The sequence below is a fragment of the Sapajus apella genome, unplaced genomic scaffold (genome assembly GCF_009761245.1).
Source record: "Sapajus apella isolate SASKATOON/1434 unplaced genomic scaffold, GSC_monkey_1.0 scaffold38, whole genome shotgun sequence".
Classification (NCBI taxonomy): Eukaryota; Metazoa; Chordata; class Mammalia; order Primates; family Cebidae; genus Sapajus; species Sapajus apella.
Genome location: NW_022436978.1, coordinates 4,128,999 through 4,156,042, shown reverse-complemented (window position 1 = coordinate 4,156,042; position 27,044 = coordinate 4,128,999). Strand labels below are relative to the sequence as shown.

The 27,044-nt window shown below is 43.2% G+C and overlaps 1 long non-coding RNA gene across 3 annotated transcripts in view; it reads left to right on the top strand.

Annotated features, from left to right (window-relative positions):
• The first annotated feature begins 31 nt into the window (after positions 1-31).
• The window catches only part of LOC116564772, a 125,740-nt gene continuing 98,727 nt past the window's right edge, over positions 32-27,044 (top strand). For 2 of the 3 annotated variants that reach the window (XR_004275080.1, XR_004275079.1), the window contains exons 1-2: positions 32-336; positions 4,371-4,428. This is a non-coding gene — a long non-coding RNA (uncharacterized LOC116564772). The remainder of the gene's footprint in view (positions 337-4,370; positions 4,429-27,044) is intronic. The other variant, XR_004275078.1, reaches the window with a different exon arrangement.

Below are 27,044 nucleotides of genomic sequence, written 5' to 3'. Positions count from 1 at the left end.
CCAGGGGGCTCCTCCCGGGCAGGAACCACCCGGCTCGGCGGCGGAGGGTGGGCCGCCGTCACCTGACCGCCCGCCCCCGCCCCCCGCGAGTAAGGGGCGGTGGTAGCGTCTGCTCGGTTACAAATGGCCCCTCCCGCCCGGCTCGCCCGCTCGCTCGGGCTCGGCGCGGACCCGCCTGGGCGTGCTCGACCCGCCTGGGCGTGCTCCTCCCGCCGGCTCCAGGCGTCCCACCGCCCTGACTCCTGAGGGCGCGCCGGGCACCCAGCGCGGAGGCTCGCCCGCGGAGGTCGCCAAGGAAGTCTGGACCGCCTAGGCGTGTGGCTCGTCTACAGGCAGGTGAGCGTGCACCGCAGGCGTGGGATGCTGCGGGGACAGTGCGGGGGACGTGTGGGGTCCTCAGATGCGGACGCGAATCCGTGCGATGCCGAGGTCAAGTTTGCAGAGCTAGTACGAGGTGTCCGTCTCCTCGGCCTCCTCTTTGATGCGCCCGCGGGTTGGGGACTCGGACCAAAGCTTCGATTTGGGGGAAGGGCTTCAGGACATTCTTGCCTTGAGATACTTGACAAAGGTTGAAAAGACACATCAGGTGGGAGCTTGTAGCTGCTGCTGATGGGATGAGACAGGTGCAGTCGAGTGTGCTTGCATATGTGTGTGGCTCCTGGTAAGGGTCAGCTCGAGATGGGGAGAAGCCTCTGCGACGGGTCATTCTGTCCCCAAGGGCCACTTAGATGCCGGAGACTGAAATTGAGCGGCTCTGAGGTGGTCACTAGATGTTAGGGCAGCAAACCAGTGACCTCCAGTATTTCTGATATGACCTGTAGTAGTAGCAGGAGTGCAGATGGTTCAGTAAAGAGTGTGTGAGGTTTTAAGGCACCCAGAAAACATTCCTCTTACCTTCTAACTTCTTGGCAGAAATTAGTATTAAAAGTGCTGAATCATGCAAAAAGATGAGGAAAATAATTCATGTTTTGGTAAAGTTCTCCAAAGCTAGTAATATCTGCATTTTTGAATGAATGCTTTAAATTTATGATGTAGGCACCAGGTATTTAAAATCATATTTTAAGACTGTGCCCTTGGCTTTATGGCCATGGGTTGCTTTTCTTTCTTTATGATGAATTGTATCCAATCATTACTTCTTACACTTTCACTACCCTCAAAACAAAACCCTGAAGAAAAACCCCCAAGACATGGGTTTTTTAATTCTTATTATATTTTTGGTGTGTTCATGATTGTAAAGGGAGTGGAGGTATCAGTCCTGGAAAATAGAAAATATCCTCCTCTAATAAATGCAGTGATGGCCAATTTGATCAATCTGATTTGTCAAATGCCACTGAAGGGAATGTCAAGCTGGTAACATGCAGACTGGAGAAAAAATGGAACAGGAGTTGCCCATTGAGGAAGAAATAAGCCCTTATCTGATTGCACTCAGTGAAGGAGCTGGAGAGTAGTGCTTCCACATTGGAAGCTGAGTCCTTGTTGGTGGAGGTGGAGGGGTGCAGTTTTTGATGCAAGTTCTGAGGTCAGACACCAAGTAACATAAAGATGAATTAAAAAAAAAAATCAGAGTCAGGATTAGTAAAATGGGTGTGTCCAGCAACAGCCCTTGCCCATTTACTCTGGGCTGCACTGTCTGAAATGCTCAGTGGCCTGCTGACTCATAAGGGAACCAGCATGGCTTAGCAAGATTGGATTTTACTTGTAGACTCTAAAGAACTGTACTTGTTAAAAAAAAAAAAAATTGAAAAGCATGATCAGAGATATCTATAATAGAGAAGCTAATGTCTCCTTCTCACATCTCTTCTTCAGGGAGGTTTCTCCCCGATTCCTTGACTTGTCACCTTCATTTCAATACCTGTCATCCATGCTTGTGCACAGCATATTTGGTTTGACACAAAGGTTTTAATCTGAATCTTAACATGAGAAACAGTGGTACTCTTAGCTGCATGATTATTTCAAAGGTATTTTTGAAGGATACTGAAAAACTAGAATATGAACGATTAATTGAGTTTTCTTTACAGCACAGACTCCCTTAACATTGCATGCAAGACCAGGGAGCCCCACCCTGTTTCTGAGCATCTGCATGAAAGACCAGGAAAGGAATTCGACAATTGCAGTGGTGCAGGGAGAGGCAGCTTCTAGGCTTGGGCATTACCTTTATTTAAATAATTACTAACAATTTTGGAGGGTAGGCTTTAATCCATAGGCAGATTTTGAAAAGCACAGTGTTATTTCTTTTCACCTGTCAGCTTGTTAAAATGTCCATTTAACTTTGAGAGCTTGATTTTGTTAGAAAATGGATACAGATCGAGAGCTTCTAAATTTTAAGATCCTAGGGCTAAAAGGCATGATTGGAAGGACATATTAAAGCATACAGCGAAGCCATAAAGAGTTATTTTTGCTTTGATAGTCTAATAAAATTTCTTTATAAAACTAAGTTTTTTAGAAGAGAGGGACTCCTTTTTAGGCAATGCATGGAATAAATCAGCTTGTGCAATAGACCAGCACCTGGCATCTCAGTTTGAATAGAGATGCGTAATTGGAGCAAGAAACAGATGAATGAGCTTACCTTTTACTGCTTGGTCCTTCAAACAGAACCCAGTCATGTCACATCAGATCAGAGGAAGGCCATTTCTACAACATGGCAAGGAGATTTCAAATCTATGGGAAATAAAATGTTTTGAGCTGCTCTGAAGAAAGATGCATTATAAATTTACAATTCGTTATTATAGTTACACTTATCCGCATCGTCTACTGCAGATAGTGGGTCTGACCAAGAAGAAGAGAGATACAAAGACTTTTTTTCTTTCCTTTTTATAAAGACAAAAATTTTAAAAAGATGTCTACTTGGTGTTACCATCCATTTTTTAACGTAAATATACCATTTACAGAAGAGAAAATGATACATTTTCTCCTGATGGCTAGAGTGAATTAATGCGTTTTCACATCTGAATGTAGTGACCACTTAGTATCTCAACAGTTCTTCCAGTCTAATGTGATACTCTAGGTGAAAATTGCAGGTTCTGTTCTGAACTTACAGCCTTAAGTTCAAAGCAGCTGAAACTACCTTCTGCTTTTTTCCTTTTTTTTTCCCTTATATTATCTTTCCCCTCTTTTAAATCCACAACCTACACCTACAAATCCTAGCACCTTGAAGGCTTTGAGAGTCACCAGGAACACAATCAGGTAAATTGCCTGTGATTGCGGGTCATTCTAAAATCAAAATAGATTTCAGCGGCGGCTTCAAGAACCAAACGTCTTTGGTGCTTTGCTCAGATGCCGGCGCCCTAGCAGCCTGCTTTCAAAGAGGGTCTTTTCCTTAGATATGCAGTGATTATTTTGTGGAAATTAGCTCTACCCACTTGCACAGTTAATTGCAGTGTGAGAAGGTTCCAGAACAGTACCTCCTTGAGTTCGACAGTAAATATGCTCACATCATTGTATGTGGAGCATTCCAGAACACCCACCTCCCAGCGAAGTAAATGTGCTGGCTGAATAAACACCTGGGCTGCTTTAGCCCAAAATTGCCAACAAGTCTCATGTTTTACAACAAATGATTGTTTAAATGTACACTAAGCCTTTTTAGGACACTGGAGAGCCTTGTAGCATGGAAAGGGGTATCTGATGTCTGACTTCTTTTAGAGCTGGCCTCCAAAAATCTTTTTCCATTCGAGGATGTGAGGTTATGAGTGTTTTGCCAGGAATTTGAAGAAAATTGTTTGTTCACCCACTTATTACAAGGAATTGTAGAGTTAGTAACATTTTTGGCTTTAAGTATTTAAAAATTAATCATGTTTTTGGGTGTGTGTTGGTTTGAGGCAATAGAGAGTATCCTTTAGAAAAAAACATTTGGAAATTGCTGCTCCTTTAAAATTATGTGACATTAAACACTTGTACATACATCTCTGCAAAATTCAAGAAATGTGCTTTGGTGTGCGCATTGTGCCACATACACGTGCATCCTACACAAACTGGAATTCCTATTTAGGATTGTTTAACTCTTCATTTTGAGGAGACTTGGGTAGTGGGGAAGGTTTTTGTTTATTTCTTTCCTGGTAGGAGTGGTCTCTGAATCTGCTGTGCTTAGGTATCTTAGTAGGTAAGACCATCAAGAAAAGACAGTGAATGAATAGTTCTTATAAGTACATAAAGTACATTTTTTTTTTTTTTTGCAGTATGTCATTGTTTATGTCACTAATTTAAAAGTATTCCAGCTCTGGGTTTTATAACTAAAAATACGAGAAACAGTTTTTGTTCAGATGTAGCTCAAGATGCATCTCTCCCTTGTTCAAATTACTATACATCCTCTTTGCTTCTCATGGAATTTGGAAACCATCCCAGCTGCTAATGATCTAAACATTTTGGTCTTACAGGTGTTCTTTCGATCACAATGGATAGTGACTCTTCTCTTCTGCCTGAGTGGTTCAAAATGTAAGTTCAGTAAACTAAATAATTAAATATTTATTTATTTATTTATTTATTTGATTTATTTTGAGATGGAGTCTTGCTCTGTCACCAGGCTGGAGTGCAGTTGCACGATCTTGGCCCACTGCAACCTCTGCCTCCCAGATTCAGGCAATTCTCCTGCCTCAGCCTCCTGAGTAGCTGGGATTACAGGCACTACTCAGGCGCTACTGAACATCTGTGTAGATCAGTTCTTCCCATTTTTCATTCCTTCTACCTAGGACTCTAGCTTCATAAATAAGAATCTAGAAGGAAGTGGTATACCCTTGGGTGGGGGACGAGGGGAGCCTAGCCTAGATGGACATTTATTCACTACCCAGCAGTGTAACTTTATATGACTGCAATCATAGCCATTGATTCCTGCACAGCCCCCACTGCCCCCATGTTAGTTTCATGGCAATAGAACATGAATCTTTGGTGTCTGGGTAAGGCTGAATTGACACTTCCCCAGATGTCATATGTTTCTGTGTGGCCCTGCCTGTTCTAATCTCTTGGTTCAAGCAGATGGCTTCTGATATGTAGTCACATCCTGGCCCAGGAATAGAGGTTTTTTTGGCCAGGGGTGGGGGGGCAGATGAAATCCTACGGCTACTGTCAAGCTACCTTTCCTACCTAATACATATTAACCAAAATGCTGTAGCCCAGCTGATGATGCTTATGCCGTTAGGATCTGGTACACGTAAATTATGAAATGGAAAGTATTAAAGTGTATGGGAAGCCATTGCTGTTTCACATAGAGTTTGAATGGTGAGGGATTTTACAGATTTCCCAGGACTGGATTCACCTCTTCCATTTGAAGGATATCAAGTATTTCCAAGTATGGCTGTTTAAAAAGTGAACTCTCAGTCTCTGAAAGGAACCCATGGCTGGCTTAGACCCTCCCTGCCTCTTTAGAGATCTCAATATGTGATTTAAGACATTTCTGAGAACTCAGGCATTCAATGCGTTTCACCAGTGTCAGGCTCTAGAAAGCTGATTTTTATTAGGAGAAACATCTCTTCAACCTTCTCTTATCCCTTGCTTTTCTGCCTTCCTGTCTGTGCTCTCTTGCCCAAAACATGGATTTTCATGTAATTCAGTTCACTAAATATCACTTCCGTTTTTGTTTCTCTGCAGAGTTTATTGCTAGAGCTGCTAATAGACTTTCAGTACAAATAGTATATTGATCACTTGAAATCTCATTTGAGCTTGACTGAATATACATAATGGGGTGTCAATCGGGGAAAAATCTCATAATAAATGGCAGGTGACTTATATTCATGAGCAAAAATGTCTTGGGCAGCACACAAAATATCATGTTTACTGTAGCATGACGGACTGATTTTGCTCGTCTCCATCACATTCATCTGGTGGGTGTTTAATAGCAAAGGCAAGGTTAGAATACCAAGATCCTGGACCCTTTCTTTCTTTGTTTATGTGGGAAACATTTTAGTACACTCTATACAGTATAAGCATTTTCTAGAACTACAGCCAGCAAAAAAAATCTTTTCTACCTGAGAACTTCAGAAATTGCAAACAAATCTGTTTAAGTTGGTGTATATTTAAAATCAGCTACTGATTTATGCAGTCCATATTTTTTAAATTTTTACCATGTGTGTATCAGTGCATGCACTCACTGTATGCAAATATCATTTTCAGTGTGTATATGGGAGAGCACAGTATATTTAGAGAAAAGTCTGCTTTACATAAATTATTTTTAAGAACAACTGAGCAGAGGAGTAGCCATGCGTTAGGAAAACCAAATCTTTTTTTTTTTTAAGTTTCCCATTGAATGATAAATGAAGGAATCTTTCTTTTAGAGTTTTGTATGTAATTCTTTAAAACCAATTTTCCTGATAGAGCAGTAGTTATGATGGTAGATATGTCTGGGAAAGTGATATTTTGTGTTACATTATTATTATTATTTTTGAGATGCTCTGTTACCCGGCTGGAGTGTGGTAGGCAATCTCGGCTCACTGCAACCTCCGCCTCCCAGGTTCAAGTCATTCTCCTGCCTCAGCCTCCTGAGTAGCTGGGACTACAGGCACACACTACTACGCCAGGCTAATTTTTGTATTTTTAGTAGAGACAGAATTTCACCACGTTGACTCTGCTGGTCTCGAACTCCTGACCTCATGATCTGCCCATCTCAGCCCCGCAAAGTGCTGGGATTACAGCTGGGTTACTTTATATAGCTGACTTCATTGTGGCTGATTGTCTGAGAACATGGGGTATTGGTATCTAGTGTATTAGCTGTAACCCTGCTTCATGCCATGGCAGTGTGAGGTACATCATATTTTTCCCAGTCTGCTAGATGGGGTGCAGCTCAGCTTCCATCAGGAATTTGTCATCTCCTGTAAATGAAGTCACTGGCTCTTTGCTAACAAGTTTCTAATTTGTTTTTTTTTTTTTACAGTCAAAAAAATAATAATCATACCCTCGACAAATGTCTCCTTCAGTCCTTGTGCAATATTCAAGATTTTAAAAAGTGTATTATATCACAGTTTTCACCATTTTAGCAGGTCATATATGATAGCCAGAGGAATCTGCTTACCACGGAGAATATGCAAAATAGGACAAGTGACATTATTAAGATATAAAAGACGTGACGTCAAGCCCTGATCATATGTACTGTTTTTCCATAGCAAGATCTTTTGCCATTTTCATCTATTTTACCGAAATGCTTCTGATCTGTTTTTTAGGATTTTTGATTAGCAGTAAGAGAGAATGTAAAGTATGCTGAGAAATGGAATTATTTAAGAACTAACCAGTGCAGAGGTTTAACAATGTATAATTACACGAGTGCTACGTATTTTAGTAATATCTTCTATAAGTAAAATCTTATATCCATATGTTTCCTTATATATGTACAAATAGTTCTGTACCGATTAGAAACTATTTGTAGTATGTGGCTTTTTGCACAAAGAGGCAATCAAATTTGATAGCTTAAGCTTGGGAAATTATGCTTCTGAGATTTTAGCAGAAGCTAGGTGATACTAGAACTTTAAACTCAGGAATTAGTTGTTTGAATATGCTTCATTAATTTTAACCTACAGAGAAATGTATGCCTGCAAATGTTAAAACTGGGACTTATTGGATGTCACCTATAAATGGGAAAAATTAAATCCCAGGAAAAGAAAATCAGAAAGAAAAATTTCCAGAGAAATTTGAATCTGGAACCTGCATTTATAGGCCTTGCTGTTGTCTTAAATTTTGGATAGTTTTACTAATTTATTTTGCTTAACTGAAAGAAAGAGTAACATGAACTAAGCAGAAGTTACATGAACTATTTTCTGATGAAAAGATATTAACATCTTTTGGAAATACCATATTCAGCTTGGTAATATAAATATTCAGTTTTAATAGATTGCCTTCTCACCAGTCCTTACCATCTTACAGAGATAATTTTTTTTTTTTTTTTTTGAAACAGAGTCTTGCTTTGTCACCCAGGCTAGAGTGTAGCAGTGTGATCTTGGCTCACTGCAACCTCCACCTCCTGGGATCAAGCAATTCTCGTTCCTTAGCCTCCCGAGTAGCTGGGACTACAGGCGTGTGCCACCAGGTCAGCTAATTTTTGTATTTTTAGTAGAGATGAGATTTTGCCATGTCAGCCAGGCCGGGCTTGAACTCCTGGCCTCAAGTGATCCACCCACCTCTGCTGGGATTATAGGCCTGAGCCCCCATGCCCAGCCCTTACAGTGAGACTATTTAAAGACAAATAGAAGAAGTTGAAGTACATATCTTTTACATATCTTATCAGTAGAATTAAAAACAACATCCATATACTCACCAAGTTCTTGGTAAGACTTTTAAATCGTTAAAAAAAATTAAATATAAATTTGGAAAATAGAGTTGAATTTATAGTGAATTCATAGAAACAGACATTATATTAAATAATTCCTAAGGTTTGATTTTTATGTTTGCCAAAGCAAGACTAGGAAATAACTGGAACTCCTGCATATTTTTTTTTTTTTTTGCCACTGCTGACATTTTCAGAACCAAAGAATCAGAGCTCTCTTCACTAGATGCGGCATTTTTAAAGTTATGTTCATTTAATAGAAGCACAGCAGTGGGACTACTTTTTCTTCCAACAGTGATTTAAATAAGAACTAGGCGATGTCATGGATTAAGGATAATAGGCTTTTTAAAAAATTGTATTGTTTTTCCCTTTAATGAAAAACACATCTGAGTAAAGAAAAATTGCAATGAACTAATTCAGTTATTAGTGAAGTAGTAATTTGGTATATATTACTTTTAATAATTTAGCTTTATATTTACTGCAAAGTTTATATTCAGGTTTAATTGCTTGCTAAGACAAAATCAACAAGATTATTTTCTTACGCCTTGTTTTATGTAAGTTAGTTTCACTAAGGGAAATATTATAACACAGTAAAAACCTTTAGTGCACCTCCATGTGCCTTTCAAGAATATATATTGTCTGTATAAGAGGAGAATAACTTAGGGGTCATGTTTATTGATATAGTAATATTATATATGTATATATTACACACATACAATATATAAGAATAACATATTTATCCCAAGTATATTGTAATGTTATACTTATTGTACTTAAATGTATATGCCATTTCAAATGAGCCTAAACCATTCTCATTTCACTAGAAACCCAATATTTAGACATGATCTCATGCCCTATGACATTAAAGAAGACAGGCTTGACTATTTCCCCTGCTTAGTTTTGGTTTGACGTACGTGCTGTGGCAATGACAAAAGTTATTTTCTTAATGATAGGCAGATCCGCCATGATTGTGTAGGAAGTTGGTAGAAAAGTAATGGGTGGTAGTTTTTTTGTTGTTGGTTCTGGTTTTGGGATATGCATGTAGGTACATTTGAAGGAGTGCAATTCTAATTTTTAAAAATCAGAAAATCCAGTGGGAACGTTGATCCTATTTCCAGTTCAGCTTCTTCGTCCATCTTGCTGTGGTCTTGGCCTCCTTCAGATTGTGCTTTGGTCACACTGACCTGTGACAACTGAACATGCAAACCCAGCGTCTGATGGACCCGATTTTGTTTCATCCAAGCAGAGGGGGTGACCGTTCTGTGAATTCTGTCCCCAAGGATTTGAATATCCAGTGTCACAGCCAGTGTTATTTTCTGTCAAGGTAGCTATACACTCTTCATATAACCGTTTTGTTGGTGTGCTCTTGTTATACCCCTGCAGACACCCGTGCTTTTTCACAAGTTCTTCAAAACTATTTCTTTCTTATCATTAAAAACAAAAGATTATAGAATTTAAAATAAGACTTAAAAATATGAGACCTACTACAGACCCATACTGTCAGACTCTTCTGCTCTAATATAACCTCTGGAAGTAATTTCTGGGAGCATGAAATTTAGGCCTAGCAGAAGCTCTAGCTGCATCATGAAGGCTCTAGTCTTTGTTAATCCCCTTAGGAGGTATACCTTAGCCCAGTATTTATAGAGCTAGGATGTTGGGCTGCTGTTTCTTTTTCTTTGGAGATATTAGTAAATGCAGGAAAATGTGTTATACTCAAGCAGTTCCTTCCTTCCTTCCATCCATCCTTTCTTCCTTTTTCCTTCTTCCTCCTCCTTTCTTATTCTCTTTTTTTTCTTTTTCTTTTGGTAGTAGCCCAGGGATGCCACTAATGGTGGCCACAATGACTAAATATTCTTAATTTTTCTAGATCTAAACATGAGGCTGACTGGGTTCCTTATAGAGCCTGTACCTTGAACAGCATTGTCCAATGGAGCTCTGCGCAATGGAATTTTCTTCCTTTTCTGCCGTGAAGAAAACATTCTATATCTGTGCTCTCCAGAGAGTGCCACTAGTCACTTGTAGCGGCTGAGCACTTGAAATGTGGCCAGTGTGACTGAGAAACTGCATTTCTTTATCTTATTTAATTTTAATTAAAATTTAAACTTAAAAAGTCACACATATCTAGTGGCTGTACTGTGTTGGACAGGGTGGCCTTAGAGAATCGGGGAAGTGGATCAGTTTTGCTGTGAAGTCCTCTTGATGGACTGTGTAAACCATGACAACACATACTCCAGAAATTGGAGACTGCTCAGTGCTGACCATGGTGTGCCCTCAACCTGGTGAGTACTACACAGCTGCCTTGCAAATCATAGTGGTTCCTGTTGGATTTTTGTATTTACATTTTTAAATAGAACTGAATCCTCCTAGTCTGGACACAGTGCAATTGTGCAAGCACAATTGTTGCTATGCTCCGACTCAGTCCACAGTTGTCTCAGATGTCCCAGTACCTCTCCGGGTCTTGACTAGTTTGTCTGGCTTTGAGTGCACATCCAAAGTGTTTGTAGAGTTCTGGCTTTGGGAGAAGGGGTTTAGGAACAAAAGTCTGGATTTGCCCTTCAAAGAACTATCCACCACTGTTTCATCTCTGTCACCACGTACCTTGGTGTCGCATGTAGTGAAACTTTGCCATCTGACTTGCATTTGGACCCGTGTTTGAAAGAATTTTACCTTGAGTGTATTTAAAAAGCAAGTACCACTAACCTCATTCAAGCAAGACCAGTTAGGAAGTTGTGACAATTCATTCACTCACAGTCATAGATCTCTCACTAAAACTAGGTAAATCTTTCCTCATAAATTATAGTGAGTCTTCCAACTTCAAATTGACCAGGAAGCTTTCAGGGCCTATTGAGGAACACAAGAGTCCCCAGGTGAGTAGACTTACTCATGGGGGAGCTTGGTTTCTTCTGCTCGAACCATTGTAGGACCTTGAAAATGGGCGTGTGGGGAGGAGAAGGATGCCTTGCGGCTGACCATTCCCTTTGTCCTGCCCAGGGTGACACCATGCTGCTTGACACAGACAGGAGCCTGAGACCTGAGTGGGGAGAGACACACTGAACTGGGGGACTGGGGGGGTAAGGCAGGTCACTGTCCTCCAGAGGCCAACAGCCTACATCCCACCATTTCCCCACTAGAACTGGGATCCTCCAAAATAGTCATGCCTCAGGATCACCCAGGAGATACTTTAGATTAAAAGTACTATTAAACAAAATCCTGGCCTTACCTCCATTTGTAGAATTAAAACAGTAACATTTCTCTCAGTCCTCTCAACTCTGTCTTCATGGTTATGATGATCTTTGGGCTTTTCAAACATGCTGATGCCAGGGTACCACCCCAGGCAGGCTTAGTCTCAGGGAAGCACCTAGACACTGATAGATGTTGAAGTCCCCTAGGTGTTTTTTTGTTTTTGTTTTTCTTTTTCTTTTTCCTTTTCTTGAGACAGGCCTCACTTTGTCACCCAGGCTGGAATATAGTTACGTGATCATGGCTCACTGCAGCCTTGACCCCCCAGGCTCATACTATCCTCCCTCACCCTCCCAAGTAGCTGGGACTATAGGCATGTGTCAACATGCCTGGCTTATTTTTTAATCTTTTGTAGAAACGGGGACCCACTATGTTGCCCAGGCTGTTCTCCAACTCCTGGGCTCAAGTGATCCTCCTGCCTCAGCCTCCCAAAGTGTTGGGATTATAGGTATGAGCCACCACGCCCAGCCCCCCAGGTCCTTCTGATGCAGGCTACATCTGGTTATATCAACAGAGGGGTTTTAGGTATGCAGTAAGTGTTAGACTGGGATGTTCACGGCCCCACCCTCCTCACTTGTATGCATTTGCTGTATAACCACGATGCATCAGGCCCTCCTGTGCATGGTGCTGTGTTTCAGTTTCTAGCTGGTCCCATCCTTCTTCCTTGCCTCCTTTGCAGTCTCATCACTTCTGCTCTGCCCCCTGGGCAAATGTCCCTGAGGCCTGTCTCCAGCAGTGACCTGTCCAGACCCAGCTCTGCAGTTCCCACTGGGCGTTTCCGTTGGCATGGTGAACCCGAGTCAGTCCTGGGCCATGCTTCTCCCTGCGGGTTGGGTTACAGATCCCAATGTTCCTCTGCTGTTCTTCCTCCCATAGTCCATTTGGTCCTGAGTCCTGCCACCTTCACCCCTGTGGTCCCCTGCAGTGCCTGGCTTCCCTGGTCATTCTGACGCTAGCCAAATTCAGCCTGCACCGTCTTGTCCATGGGCTGTTTCGCAATGCTCTCAGTTGGTTTCTGCCTCCTCAGATTGTCTTTGTCTAGTCATCCTTCCCCAGCTGCTGAAGCATAGGTTGGCTCACAGAACATGTGCCACTAAAAACGTGAGAGGGCTTCTTGGCAAAGACAGGGCAATGCACATCTCCCCATCTGCCCACACCTGCCTTCCCAGCTGCCATGTCCTCCTGCCATACCGAGCCTGCTCACTGGGCCCTCTGTGCTCTGCATCCTGGGCCTCACCATGTGGTCCAGCTGCCCATCTGCCTTCTCTGGTTTGCTGATCTGTCCCTTCAGTTCTGGTTTATAGGTCACCCTACAAGCTTCCTCTAATGGCTTTGGCCAAACCTCCCATTCCCCAGGTGCCCCCACCTTCTGCACCTCTAGTCTTTGGCCCTCTTTTCTCATCTTTCCTGGCTCACATGCGGGCGCTCACAAGGACGGCTCCCACTCCAATTGCCCTGTAGGCTGGAATCACAGTTAGCCCCTCCTCTGTGCAGGGTCTTTGCACAGACTCTTTGGGCACCACATGCTCTCACAGAGGCTGCCGATGGCATGTTTTTTGGGTGCTCCTGACCAGATACTGTGGACAGTACCAGAGGCCTTTGGATTTTCCAAGTGTATGTCAGTGGAGCCTTCCTCTCAGGCCCCAGCCTACTGCTGCTGCTTCTCTCACCGCCCCTGCCCAACATGCACACACACACACATGTACACACACGCACACACATCCATATGCATGCACACGCACACATACATGCGCACACATGCACATCCACACACATGCACATATGCATCATCCTCCCTGGTGAGCTCTGTCCTTCCTGCTGCCGCGTCCTCCCTCCCTCGCCACACCTGCATTCTCAGAGCAGCCTCCCAGGGATTTGGTGGTACTTTTGGGAAACAATTTCCTCCTCGACCTCCTTCTTTGATGAGGGAATGATAACTCTGAGACACAGCTGGTAAGTATCAGTACTGGAGACGGAAAGGATGCCAGTAACTACCCCCCCATCCTCTTCCCATCTCCGCTATCTCCAACGCAGCCGACCTGCCTGAATGCCTCATGAAGCGCCGTCCAGCTAGTGGAGCGTCTCCAGTTTCAGCCGTCCTGGCTATACCCCATGAGCCCCCTTCTTGGGCTGCTGCTTTGAGGGTGGCCTCTAACAGCTGAACCACACCCTCACAGCCATCCCCCGCCTTCCCAGGAGATCCCTCAGGGAATATGGGAGGACCAGGCCTCTGCTCTTGACAAGTACAAGTACGTGGGGAGGGACGCCATGGCCTCTGCCCCCCTATTCCCTTGGGGAGAAAGGGCAGGTGCCAGTTGGCAGAGGGGCCTTTGGGGAAGTTGACCCAGAGTGTGAGGGTCAGGATGGAGCAGCTTCCAGAGCTCAATCTTGGTGACGGAGACGGAGGAAAGCATTAGAGGCTGAGAGACTCCTATGTGGATGTGTGCAGAGGCCTGAGGGAGGGTGCGAAGGCAGGGCTTATTCGAGGAACTGCAAGAATGTCAAGCATTTTAGTGTGGGGTAGAAATGGAGAGGGGACAGGCAGAGACCAGAGTGCTGGCCCTTGGGCCTGCCTTGCCCTGCACAGACTCTTCAACTCTATCCTCAGCACTGCAGTCCCCAGCTGGGTTGCCTTCAGCTGCCATCCTCATTCTGCCTCTGTCTGGGAACTTTCTCCACTCGGTGCCCCTTTGTGCAGGCTCCAGGTTGGCTGGGAGGGGACGTGACTCCTCCACGGGTTTCACTGGCAGCCTGTGCTGCAGGTCCTGAAGTCAGGTGTGGGGACTGCTGAAGCTCACCCCTGTGGGGCTGCATACTGACAGGCTTTCCCATCATCCCTCAGCCTTAAGGGAAAAGGGAGAACTAATCCCATAGGGAAACAACAACAAAGCCCCAGTGGACTGTGACCATGAGGATGAGCAGTGGCTCGTACAAACTTGTCCTTCGGCCAAGAGGCCCTTTGGCGGCTTTGGGAGGAAGAACATGGCCGGTCTCCCTCCCCTAGCAGGCTTCCTCCCTGCCACAGCCCCTCACAGTGCCAGGAGCACACCAGGCCCTGGACTGAACAAACCACCTTCCCAGGCCCTGTTTCCTGGCAGTCCTGTGGGCTCCAAAGCCTGACAGGAGGCGGGTGACTCCGGGTGGCCCCACTGTGAGCACCTCCTCACAGATATGGCCGGCACCTCCCGGAAGAACGGCTCTTCTCTGCTTTGCTCTCAGCTTCTGGGCTGACAATTAGGCTACTGAAAAAGGACAATTCACAACAGGCCCACACAGAGAAGGCCTTTCATGTGCAAGAATGGCCCCGTCGTCCACATTAGCACCATTATGTCTTTATTTATAGGAGGTACTGTACTTGAGAATGGTCAGGCAGCATTGCTTTAAGAACGGTGTTTGGTCATTGGATTTGAAGCACACTGAGAGGATTCATTGTCCCTAGGCCACACGGGGCCTGGCCTGGCAGCCTGGGGTTCGGTCCAAGCGTGCTGAGTGGGTGGTAGAGCGCACGCTGGCAGGGGCTGCAGGGTCGCCCTGGCTGGCAGAGCCTTTGTGGTTGAGTCGGTGGGTGGTGGGGGAGGAGGTGAGGAAGCTGTCTCATGGTTGCAGGCCTGTGACAGGCCCAGCCCAGCCTGAGATCCATTTACAGAATGACACAGCAGCCCGTGCGGGCAGCGGGGAGCCATTCTCACCAACTCACGCAAATCCAAGAGAAGCCTGGGTTCATTCATGATTTAAGGTTTTACGGTATTGGAAATGACAGCGCCACATGGGAAGGACCCTGGCTTTTTGTAACCCTGGCTGTTGGCATGAATGCTCCATCAACCCAGGAGGACTGCCCACAAACACCCTCTGAACTTCTCACACAGACACCTCGACCTGAAGGAACTGTCTTCAGAGAGACCTGGTGCAGTTTTGGAGAGAGTGTGGCCTGCAGCAGGAGCCTTCATTCAGGTGGTCCCATCTACCCCTCAACCCTGCCCCGCTCCACCACCTCAGCTCACTTCTTCCCGGCCTCCTCGGTCTGCAGTCCTTGCTGTGTTCCAGGGCACCAGAAGGCATGCAGAGGGTGGTCAGAGTCTGCAGTCCCCTTCAGCTGAGGATCACACCCTACAGCTGGCTCAGGCTCTGGGGTTATCATTTGAATTGGGAGTACCCAGGCATGGGCTCTTCATTCCTCCCACTGGCTGATGGAGCACTCATGCTCTCAATCAGGGTTGCAGAAAACCATCATCCTTCCCAAGTGGGGCTCTTGTTTCTAATACTGTAACCTTAAATCATGAATGAACCCAAGCTTTTCTTGGATTTGTGTGAGTCGGTGAGAACAGCTCCCCACCGCCCAGATGGGCTGCTTTGTCATTCTGCAAAGGCGTCTCGGCCTAGGCTGGCTTGTCTCGGCCTAGGCTGGCTTGTTCTAAGCATCATCATCTATCTAGGACATAAAGAGGATTGTTGGCCTCTCCACCCCTGCTATTTATTATTACTGCTCCTGTTAACTATCACTTTGCTGCATTTCCCGAGCTCAGCACTTGACTTAGATCAAGTACAAGTTTATCTTCGTAACCACTTATGCAGTAGGTACTTTTATCACCATTTTGCAGATGAAGAAACTGGCTCAGAGAGGGCAAGCAAACGATTCAAGGTCACACAGCTAGAAAGAGGTAGAGCCAGGTCCTGTTGCCTCAGAGACCCTGATTCCAAGCTGCCTCAGCCCAGGCTTCTGGATCCTTCCCACTGCCTCTTCTAGGTGTTTCTGAGTCATGAGCCATGGAAGAAGAAGAAAAACGAACAAATCACAGGCTCAGGTATGCTCCAGGGGCCTCATCTAGCTGCCTCCTTCCAGCTGGGCCTCCAGGCTTCCGTAATTCCATAATATGGCTCCCTAGGGACCACTTTCCTTTACCTCCCTACATATCAGTAAGTCATTTCCTCAACTTTTTTTTTCCTTAGGGCTTTTATCCCTATTACAAGAAAAAGTTTCCTTCACAGTGATTTGTGTCTGCCTCTGCAGATCATGTTTAAAAGTGTTCAAGAGACTTTCAGAATTATTTTTGTTTAAATATTAGACTTCTATCCCTGCAAAATGTATGACCCTATGCTATCAACCCTGGATATTGGCTTTGGTACAGTAGCCATCCTGGATTTTTTAATCTAGATATTAATCGAGCATTCTGTCTTGGGACAATGCAAACCTTAATTGGAGAAATGCTGAGAGAATAGGGAACAGGCTCAGGCTCAGGAATGCACATTATCTGTCATCCCAGTTACCTCCCTAAACCCATGTTAGCAAGAAGTGAAACCAAGGCAGATGGTCACAGGCTTCAGGGGAGGAAGAGAAGGGAGGCAGGATGAGTGGCTGAAACCTTTCACATGGGGCTAAGCTCTCAGGCCTGTTTATGAGAGCAGTGGAGCACAAGCTTGGATGCAGATGGCCTTGGATCCTGGCTGTGCCACTTGCTCACTGCTGTGTACCTGTGGGCAAGTTACTTGACCTCTCTGTGCATCCGTTTTTGAATCTGTAAAATAACAGTACTATCTTACAGGCTAGTTTTGAAGATTGAATGAGTGGATGTATACAGTACCCTGAGAAAAGGGCCTGGCATGTGGTAGGTGCTTATTTATTGTTGGTGACAAGAAGAGACTGGTTTCAGAACAAATGGCTGGGGCTGTTTTTCATCCAGCAAATAACAGTAGTAATCCCTCTGTTTTAAATAGGCAGAGAGGGGTTGACAGGTCTGGGGAGGTGCCCACCTAAAATCAAAAAAGGTCCTTGCCAGCCACATCACAGGATTCAGGGAGATTGTGTGATTTATTGTTTATTTAATTTGTTTAGGCCATGCTGAGTTCCACGCAGGGTCTGAGCTGTCTTCCGTCTGCTTTCTCTCCATGTTCTGTTGCTTCTTGGTGAATGAGATTAGGGCAGGAATTGGCCTCAGTTCTGGAAGCTGGACTGGTCCTATCAGAGCGTTCCCATTCTTTGTGTGTTTGCCTGTACTTGATGCATTGCTGTTGCCTTTGATTCCCTCTGCCTGGCGGGGGTGAGGGGTAGGGGGAGGGATTTGTCCACTTGCCATTGTGTATATCCGTGCCTTTTTGAAAGGCACCTGCCAACATGACTCTTTTTTCTTTTAAGAAAGCCTCTCTTGTGCTGAAAAACTAAGGCCTCATCCAGTGGCAAAGTCCTCTGTAGGCCAGCCCAGTAGTGACAGCTGAGTCAGGTTATCACAGGCATTTCTGCCACATCTAGATTCCACAAAGCAGACATCAGATGGTGGCCTAAGGGTTTGTGCCATTATATACAACAAGGGATGTGGTTTAAGGACCTCATCCGCCCCTCCCTGCCCCAGCTGCTTCCTTGTGGGACATTCTTAGCCTCATGGTAGCCAGGATGTGGGTACATTTCAGGGGACTGAAACTCTCTCCTGTAGTTGTCAGGCACCGGGAACCCCAGCCAGTCAGTGTGTAAGCCCAACCCTGCTGTCGTTCCTGGCTCTCTCATCTCCCTCCGCCCACATCCACTCTTTCTCCAGAGTCACCATCCAAGCACAAGACGATACCCTGCCAGTATTAGCTGGTCATTGAGGGCTTCAAACTCTTGAGGGAGAACACCCTGAAATCGGTAGACATCATGTTGGACTAGGACAGTAACTTACTGGGTCACCTCCTTCCTGTCACTTTGCCTCTTCTGCAAAATAGAACTGCCACCCACCATCCTCACTGTCGTGCCACAAATGTCAAGTTTATATAACTGCAAACCACATTCAGGCCTATTCTGTTTTCCTCTCAAACGCAGATACTTTAATGGCCTAAACTACTCTGACCCTGCAACTCTACAGGGTAGCGTTAGTTTTTTATAATTACCATCTTGTGACTGCTCATGAGAGACTCACAAAGCACGCGTGGTCCAACTGGCTTGCTCCGTAACATGAGGATCACACATGGTCGATAATGATTAGCGCCAAGGCCAAGAAAATGAGTATCCAACGGCATCTAGACCAGGAGGAAACACAGGGCACTGGGCTGGAAGATGAGCTGTCCCAGGTGGCCCACGCCACCCGAGGGATGCCCTCCAGTTGACAGCCGCAGTCCTCCCCCGATACGGTCGATTGCCCTTGCTCTCCATCCCAAAGTCCCTGCCCAAGTTCATCATAAAGTGAATGGACCGACTCCTCTCCAGGCTGGAGTGATTCTGCCTTAGTCTCTTTGTTTTAAGATTATGGACCAGTGCTCTAGTACTTTACATCTTGTACTGTTGGGTGAAAAATAAAAAGGGGAACTCTAGCTCAGGGGCCATTAGCAAATACCAAGAAGGAAAATGGAGCTTGTCCTGCAGTCGGGTGAACAAGACGGTGATTTTGGTCTGAATAGAGCCACATGCAGTGGACAAAAAGCTCAAAATGTTTCAACAGCTGTAAGTCCTATGAGCAGTGGAAATGTCCCCAACATCCTAGGAGGTTTTTTGTTTTGTTTAAACTGTAATCACTACAATAAACATTTTTCTATAGAGGATGAAAGATCTAAATTTGAACACTGTTGTCTATATTCTGTGTAATGGCTATAAGAATGATGAGATTTTTGTTTTCTCTTAGAAAAGGGAAATTCATCTACATTCCCCTTAAACTTTTAAAAATATATTAAAAAGGAACTTGTTTATGTGTTCTCCGAATGAATAGTAACTTAAATTATTTTTCTTATTAAAAAGTTAACATGAGATGTAGAGAGGCGTTTTCTTTTTTCCTCCCGCCACGATGAACTTTTCCACATTTGAAATGGCATCTCAAGCCAGCTGAGTAGTGGTTTTTATACTGGAAATAGGGATGACCTTATAGTCCTACCTGGTTCAATTTATACCTTCTTCAAAATTCTGTTATTTCTTCTAATACTTTGTTCTGTGGAATACTTGCTGTGCTCCTATAGCACCCAATAGAAAGCTTGATATACATTTTTAGCAAACTTATATTAGTTACTTCTAAATGAATTTGATTCCCTTCCCTTGAATGTAGACACTTTAATATGGATGCAAATGTTTCATAATAGAAATTTGATGAATATATTACAAATCCCAGTCGCATGTGAAGGGAAGCAGTTTGGTTGGATGTTGAACACAAGAATAAAATTCCACAGCTTCCCAAGCTCTAAGTAAGAATGTTAGTTGCCCCCAAAAGAAGGATTTTTTTTTAAAGGGAAAATCTGTTTTTAAAAATCAGCAAGCTAATCAACCACTGCAGATTTTGAATCCCAGTCCTGATCAGGAAGCAGCAAAAAGAATTCTCAAATGTACTATTAAGAGGTGGCTGTATATGTGGAGAATACAAACTGATTTTAACATTAGAATAAACACAACATAGTTTGAAATGCCAACCGAAAATACACATATTGTCTCCGCAAACCTATTATGTATTTGTTGGGTGAACCTTGTCATTGCGCCTTTCGAAGGCAGAGGTGGCGTATGTGCCTCGCCCACACATTCACGACAGATCCTCACTGGCTGCCATGTTCATTTGTGAGAAATAAAGGAATCTGAAGGTGGTTTGTCCCATCGTGGCCCTGATAAATTAAAAATTTGCATATGTATGACAGTAGTTTCGCAGTCTTAGGAAAGCAAATAAGAAAGTGGAAAGCATTAAATTAAGTGTTGCCTCTAACAAAGCTTTTAGAAATGGACAAATATAAGTGGTATTGATTGATTTCAATTGATTTTTTTTTTTTTAAATGTTTTATTCTGTGGAGTTTGGGAAGTGACCCAAAGCTTTAGGGGAGCTTGTGAGCAACCAGAGTGCTGGTGGCTTTCTGTTTTTATAAAAGCTCAAGCAAATTAGAACGTAAATGCTTCCTGAACATTTTCTATTTTCAGGAGACCCGCATGAGAAAACAGCACCCGTAAGTGGGAACAATGAAGCAATCTGCTTTGTCTGCTTATAGGGACTTTAAACGGACGCTCCAGCTATAAAATACTAACAATCTCAGCAGGCCTCCTTTCCTCATTTCACAAAATTAATTTTAAGGACAGTGTCATACAGGAGCTCAATCTTTGTGTGTTCCCTGCACCACAGATCTGTTCTTCTTGCCTGATTTTCTTAAGCTGACCGATGCTTTCCTGGAAACGATTGAGGAAAATGATGTGGTCCTGGGTATTCATGACACTGCCCACAAGGGCTCACTGGCCTGTAGGCTCCATGCCAGCCACCAGCCCATCATTTCTCAGTGAAAAGAACCTTTCAGCTCGGTTACCTCCTGGAGAGAGCTGATTTTCCAGCAGTCAGGCTTGATCTGGGTAAATAATTAGAGAGCTGGAGAGCGAAGACATCACCGTGGTGCTGTCTATGATTCTGCTAATATAGCCAGACCCTGTGATTCCGTCGCTGCTGCAGTCTTAAGGCAGCCTTTCTCTAAGGCACGGAGGGAGGGCGGGAGAGAGAGAGAGAGAAACAGCAACAAAGCCAGTTGCTTGCATTTGTCTTGAAAGAACTAATGACATTTTTCATTCTTTTGGTAAAACCAAGAAAACAGCTGCAGCTCTTTATCTGCATATAAGAAGGTGAATCGCAATAAGCCTTCGTCTCCCACCACCTTCACCTACCAAGACATGTATGCCCCAATGCAATTACTTTGGCATATTGATTTATTTTTAAAACTGTATTGCCTCTAGTTTACTGGAATTTGCAGAGCTCTGGATTGTACAGGCAGATCACATTTCTCATAAAGCAGACCCTGAAGTGGTTAATAGCTTGTTCTTGAACTTTTGCAGCTGCTCATTAAAAGCCAATTAAAAAGAAAAAGCACACTGGTTGTTGTAAAGTATATGTGTCTCTCTATAAATATCCATTATTCTAAAACGTTATCACATTTTATCCCAGCCTTCGGCATGGTGCCCACAGATAAGAGCAAGAGCAAAGTATTAGACAAACTATTCTGAGGTTCTAGTGAAATTCCCAATTTTTCTCCCATTTGTGTTTTCAGTTGTAACACCTATGGTTAATATGTCATTAATTCTTACTGATTGAGAATCATGATAAGAAATCCCTTCTGATTTATTGAAAAATAGCAATTGTACAAATGCTCTTTCGTTACTTTTGAAAAACATATATAATTTTGAATGAATAATAAGAAATAGAAAAAGGCAATTAAAATAAGATTCACAACAGGCATGTTTAACATGATTATATATTAACTACAAAGGTCCCTTAACAAATAATTCCCAGACCTACAACTGGAAGACATATTGAAGAAACAAAGGCCATTAGCTTAGGGGGCCTCCCCCGACAGGTGTGGAAGACCCTGACCATCAGGAAAGCTGGAAGTCAACTCTTCCCCCACCTAGGCTGGCCTACACAGATTTATTCTTCACAGACTCAGAATTAGTGAGCTCTTACTATAGAGTGGAATGAATACACACTTTTCCAGCAAATATTAATTGAATCTTCCATAGATGTGTGATCTTCAGTCACCAATATGGCAGGCCTTGCTGGATGTTGGTTTAGGACAAACCTAGATGGTCTCAGCCCATCTAGGGTTAAATGACCCTTGAGCCAAGGAGTACGGCACAGTAACACTTTGTATTTCTCCAGCTAAGAGTGTATTCAGACTATATGTCCCAACTCCTTTTTTTTTTTTTTTTTTTTTTTTTTTTTCCAATCTTTTACCCATTTCATAAAACAGTTTGTTTTGGAACTGAAGGCATTGATAGTTGATTGATGTTTAACGTGACCCCTCTGAATGGACTAAATGTCATTTTGTCCCTCTCTTCTTTCCTTCCCTCCCTCCTTCCCTTCTTCCTTCCCCCTCTTTCTCCTTTCTCCCTCCTTCCCTCCCTAAACCCAAGGGGCTTTTAAAAGGCTGTTCTGTAGCTGGGCTGAGGAAGATCTTTGGGGACTAGCCGCCAGAAGGGTGCATGTGTCAAGAAAGATCATGGGGTGTCCGGTATGGGAGGGGGGAGCAGGAGACTGCCAGGGGCATTCTGGTCTGGCACAGTAGGACCGAGAATGCTTTTTGGAGAATCATGGGGCATGACTGTCCCCCTGTAATGGGGCAGTGTCAGGACTGTGGTATTTTAGGTGTCATAAAAGAAACCTCTGGAGAAAAACAACGTGTAAGAACCCTTTCTCATAATGCCACTTGCAGGTTACCGCTTTCAAAGCAAAGCCAGACTCCGGCCCTGCCCGGGGTAGGAAGTCTTTGTCTGCCTGCGCGCCCGAGCGCTCCCGACTTGGGATTGATTTTTAGCCCCCGCTGCAGCAAGTTGGGGGCTGGCGAGGAGTGTGGCGGGGACTGGGGGCGGAGTGCGGACTCGCATCCGCTGTACCAGAGCCCACTGCCACCTCGGGATTTTTTTTTTTTTTCAACTTGGAATTTCCATATGACAAAAAAGAAAGAGGTTTCTCCTCAATCTAACGGAGCCATTAACATCTATTAGTAATGCGGCCAGGGTGAGTAACGGAATCGCGCTCCTGGAGTGGTCGCCCGGCTGCGTGGTCCTCGGCTGGCCTCTGGCATCGGCTGCCCCTGTGCGCTCCAGGCCGGGTGCGCACGGGTGGCGCGGGGACCCAGCCCGGCTGCCGGCCGCCTGCTCCTCCCCTTCCCTAAGGTAAGGGGTCGTCCTCACACTCACCAGGGCTCCGGCGGGCTGAGCTCGCCCCCTCCTCGGACTTCTTTGCGGGGCATTTTCTCTTGCGGGTGTCCTACGTGTCATTTCTCACGGGGTATTGCCGGCCGCTTTCCTGCGACTGTCCTTTTGGATTTTGTGATCTGGTCCCAGCACAGAGGCTCTCCTAGGAGGTGGTGCCCATGCATATTCATTCTGTCTAGTAACCGGCTGGCCGTCTTGCCATTGCAGGCTGATTTATTGATTTATGTAGGAAGTGTGTTTTATTTTAGTAATTAGGCAACCCTGAATTCATGGGTGCCGTCTGCACTTCGCAGGCATGTTCATTGCTGGGAATGAAAGACAAAGGTTGTCGTGCACCCTGCTTCGTTTTCTAACTAGTGACCATTGACTTTGTTGTTTTGTGGAAAGCTAATTAGGAATGGAATATTTTTTTTCCCAGAGGAATCACTGAAATAAATATTAGTGTTTATAAAGCACACAGCTTTTTTTTTTTTTTCTTTTTTAAATAACATTTGACAGGTAACTACTACTGTGGTGTGTTGTAAAGATTGGACAGTGTGGTGTGTTGTTTCAGTTTAGGGATGAGTCTGGGATTGCTGTTATGTCTGTGGGACAGTCACTGGCATGTTCCCATCAAGGTACATGTAAATAAATGCTGCCTTTTCATTACAAAGGATATCACAGTGAACAGGGAGACATCACTTCAACTGTATTTTCTATATCCTTATTTTATTCTTCAACTTTGGTTTTGTTCTTCCACATCCCTCTATCCATTCATCCACAACCCCATCATGAAAAAAAAAAAATCATCTCCACAGACTCTAATTTCTTCAGGAACTCTATTATGCCTGTAAACTTGACCTGGATTGTGTTACTAATTTGGTAGGTTATTTTGTCATACAGGAAATCACAGCCTATGGGTCGATATGTGCATATGAACCCCTCAGCTAAATTATCTAAATTGTTTTTAAAAGATATTTTTAGGCCAGTGAACACTTAGCAAAAATATCTTTACAGATCTCGATAAACGTATTTTTAGTGTCAGTACTTTAAAAGCTTGCTCAACGCAACCGGTTCTAATCAATGTAAAATGTGCTTCTAACAAAAGATGTTTATATTGTTGATGATTAAATTATTCTAAATTTCCTTTATGGAAATAGCTGATCTAACAACAATAGAAAATTCACTATGTAAAATACTACTCTGATTTTTAACTCTAGAAAATGTATGTATTTATTATATTTTTGGAGGAAGAAGTCATGTAAGAATGCATAACTAAAGTACAGTAACATTTTTTCTGGGTTCATGTTTTCTGTAAACTTGCATATTTTATTTGACGTTTGTCACTTTTAACAAATTCACTTAATTTTTAATATACTGTGAATTTATATTACATATTAAATAGATGAATATAATATTCATGCATATATACATATATGATTTAATCTATGGATAAAACGACAGCCATTAGGGTGAGAATAATGAAGCATCTGCCTCTATGAGAAAGAGCGAAAGAGAGAAACCACCCCAGATTGGTAACTTATAAGTAACCAGCATGAAAAGGGGCCAAAAAGCTTTTCTTTTCCTTCAGTTCTTAAATAAGCTTTTCCTGGTGGCATCATATTCATGTTGGAGTGATTAAGTAAAAACAAGAAGACAGAACATTTCCTAAGCAATATGTTGTTTTTATTTTGAATATTTACTATAAAAATTTTTGAAATGCCTTTATCGTCTGCTGAAAAGTAATCAGAACTGATATTGTTGCAGATGGTGTGAGGATAGATTTTTAACAGTAATGTTAGTAGATACGAGTTGGAATGTGATTGTTAAGCTTAGGGAAAAAAATCTAGCATGTAGATATGGAGTGTGTTTGGCGTCTTTGTGCTTGTTTTATAGAAGGCACGTTACCTTTGTCTTCAAACCACAGCACTGCTGTATCATGGAAGGAATGTGTAACGACTTAACACAGCAATAATACATTTAGCGTAGTAAGCAGCACATAGCTCCTTCTGAGGTCTTGAGGATAGCAGGAACTTACCACAGAGAATATAAGGAATGAAATAATTAAAGTGTTGCTGGGCTGACTGCATCCTGAGCAAAAAGATGTTATGCCTTGAAATGTGAGTTTTTGAGTGAGCAGACAGTACGCCCTCCCCTGAGCCACCTTTAGTGGCACTGTGTCTATGTGGCCTTTTGTTTACTGTAGGTAGAGCTGACACTACATCCCTGAGGAAGATTATGGTGTATATATACAATCTTTTACTGATAGTCTGAATTCTTTTGTAGTCCTATGAAATACATACACACAAACCTATTAATTAAATAATAACCCAGGAGAGCATGTGTTGGTGAAGTCATTTTTAAATTCATTTAAAAGACTATAATAGAAATTTTAAAACACCGCTACAAACCATTACCCTTCAGATCATTAGCTGAGACTTTTTTAACCTGGAAAATGACCTTTTCTCTACCAGGTACTCTTGACCATAAAAAGCGTTTTTGTTGTTTGTTTAGGCTTCTATTCTAAGGAAGAATAGTAAAGTGGAATATCACTCAGTATCAGAAACATTTGAGACAAACCTCCTATTTGAGGTTTGGCTTTGAGGTCAAACTATTGGTTCAAGGATTCACTAACAAAAATACTTTCCTCACTTTGATGAATAATTAAAAGAGAACTGTTTAATAGAAAAGCCTATACCTGGGCAGTGGTATTGTTTCACGGTCTGCTGTGGTTGAATCAAGAAGCAGGGGAAAGTCCATTCTACTTTGTAGGTACTGGTGATCATCCCTTGTTTATCAAGGTGAGATTGGGAATGAAATTACTGGGGAGTATCAGAAATTATTTGTGTAGGTATTTACTGATACAGAAAGCTATGCATTGTATTTTTAAATGTGGCCAAAAGTAAGATGGAATACTTCCAATGGCTGTCTGTGGGCCTGGGGCATTCTTGTTAACCACCTAGGATGTCTTGAATTTCCCTGAGAAATTCAATGGAATAAAAAGACCTGCCCACACTGGTAGAGTGGACCTCCATTTGTAGCCAGTATTTGATGTTTAGCCGTCTTCTAGTCAAAGCTGTCTCTGGCCTCACTTTAACATTATTATTTTGGGACCAAGATTATTTTCTCCCCAAAAGAACTATGTCTTCTGTGTACTTGAAAAGGTCCTGATTTTGGTAGTATTTTGCAGAACTCAGTTCCAGAGAGACAGTAAAATACCTTAGTGGTTTCTTCTTTATGTAATTTACATATTTTAAGCACTTTATTTCAGGTCACTGGCCTATTTTGCTACTCTAGATGATTGACCAATGTTAACAAACCCGACATACCTTTGAAAGAATAAATTTAGAATGGCTCCAGAAAGCCCCAAAGGCCCTCAGTAACTAGTTTCTAATAGATTCAAGGAAAAATCCTTTTACCCTTTCTTCAGATTTTATCCCCAATACAGAGCTCTACTGGTTGATAATCAATAATGACTCATGAGGGATTTGACTTGCAGTGAGATTTCATTGTCTCTCCCCTACGCAGAATTTCTCTCTAACAGTATCCAGGTGGCTGAGGAGTAAAACAAGGGCTTTTCCTCTGTGTTTCAGGATTACAATATGAAAATCAAGTGTACAGTAGCATCAAGGTATTATTTAATTATTAGATGGCTTATGGTTTTTGAGATTAAGTAGTGATAGTAGCGTCGTGGAATATCTAAATATGCCTGGCAAACACTGGATACTAGATGTGCTTACACAGCCCAGAGATAAACTTTTCTGATATATTCTTAGGCATATATTATAGCATAACCTTCACACCATTGAGGAACTATCATAAGTAAAATGTGATGGGTAGGAAAATAAGACTGTGTGCTAATTTGGTCTGAGTGCTAAATTAGGCTTGGAAATTGACCAGTTTGCCTTTTTCTTAACTCCAAAATCCTTAAGACAGGGACCTGTCGGGGAGGCTAGTTATAGG